The 1579-nt window shown below is 56.9% G+C and overlaps 1 non-coding gene across 1 annotated transcript; it reads left to right on the top strand.

The window, feature by feature from the left end:
* The first annotated feature begins 1063 nt into the window (after positions 1-1063).
* On the top strand, positions 1064-1218 carry LOC146721507 (5.8S ribosomal RNA). The gene has a single exon (XR_014925632.1). It is a non-coding gene; the product is annotated as a 5.8S ribosomal RNA (ribosomal RNA).
* The last annotated feature ends 361 nt before the right edge of the window (positions 1219-1579 follow it).

Here is a 1579-nt window from a genome sequence, read left to right as displayed (position 1 = left end):
GCTCCAACAGAAACAAAAACTCTATTTTGTGCGTAGTTTCCCTGGCGGAGGCGGCGGTCCGCGGCGCCCCCCCTCGGCGCGCGCGGACGGGCTAGAAACCCACTACCGATTGAATGATTTAGTGAGGTCTTCGGACTGGTGCGCGGCAATGTCTCGGCATTGCCGATGTTGCCGGGAAGATGACCAAACTTGATCATTTAGAGGAAGTAAAAGTCGTAACAAGGTTTCCGTAGGTGAACCTGCGGAAGGATCATTAACGTTCCGGAGGTCCTGCTCTGCGTCGAGAGTCCTCTCTTTTGGGAGAGACGCGCGCTCGCAGCAGTCGGCGACTGAATGGACGCGCTGAAAAGGCGCTCTCAGAGAAAAAGAAAATAACGGATTTGACGGAATTTGTTGTTGTGTTTTGATATAACGACGGACGCCGTCGCGCCTCTCTGACCGAAAGTAGTCGGCAAGCAGAGCAGCGCGCCCGGCGGTGTTCGACGACGATTCGGAGCGAGACGCTTCGCGATCACGCTCGTGTGTGTGCCATTCTCCGTCCACACACACACACAGAGCGTCGATTCGGCGTTGAGCGCGAACCGGTGGTAACCTATGCCCGCGCACGCGTGTGTGCAGCACCCACGACGTTCGTCGACGCGCGCCCTCCCCGTTGTCGCGGGGCAGCGGTCAGCGTGCCGAGAACACACGGTGTGCGACCGCGAGTGCCGAGCGAGAGGACCCCCATATATTATTATAATATATATATATAACACAGAGAAGGGATCGATGATATTTCGACCAATCTGTCAACTGTGTCGGTCCGACGGTTTCTTCAAAGAGCTTCCGCCCCGGCTCTCCCGTTGCGGGAGAGACGCTCCGAACGAGAAACACACAACTCTATCTTTGTGCCGTAGCCTTCCCTGGCGAGAGGCGGCGGTCCGCGCGCGTCCTCGGACGCGCGCGGACAGGCTGATCGAAGAGCCACCACGATTATTCTCTCTCTCTCTCTCGTCCGAGAGAAGAGACCACGATGGTTGAACGAGAAGCGCGTTTCTTCGCGAACGCAAAAATTTCGAACGATTACCCTGAACGGTGGATCACTTGGCTCGTGGGTCGATGAAGAACGCAGCTAATTGCGCGTCAACTTGTGAACTGCAGGACACATGAACATCGACATTTCGAACGCACATTGCGGTCCACGGATACAATTCCCGGACCACGCCTGGCTGAGGGTCGTTTTAGTACCCCTAAACTGCTTGCGCCCGAAAAGCGCGCACGGCCACGACGCGGGCGACCAGAGAATGGCGCGCGCGTCGCCTGTGCCCTGTGCAACGCTTACAATGGGCGTACGAGCGATCGTTGGACGTTCGCCCGAGGTGTCTGTGCCGCGCCGACCGGCCGCGGTGCAAATCCTGGCGTCGTCTGAAATGACACACCGAAATAATAATAATAATGAGGAGGTGAAGCGCACAAGCGTGTAAAACGTTGGCGAACGCGCGCCCAGAGAATGCTGCGCGAATTAAGAGGGGGAGCGTGTTTGTGTATCCAAGTCGTGTGTGTACGCGAGAGCCGAGGAGAAATGGGATGAGAGTAAGAG

Source organism: Nylanderia fulva, unplaced genomic scaffold (genome assembly GCF_048542155.1).
Source record: "Nylanderia fulva isolate GAGA-0341 unplaced genomic scaffold, ASM4854215v1 Scaffold464, whole genome shotgun sequence".
In the NCBI taxonomy this organism is placed as follows: Eukaryota; Metazoa; Arthropoda; class Insecta; order Hymenoptera; family Formicidae; genus Nylanderia; species Nylanderia fulva.
The sequence above is the reverse complement of the archived record's forward strand: the minus strand, read 5'-3'. Positions and strand labels throughout refer to the sequence as shown.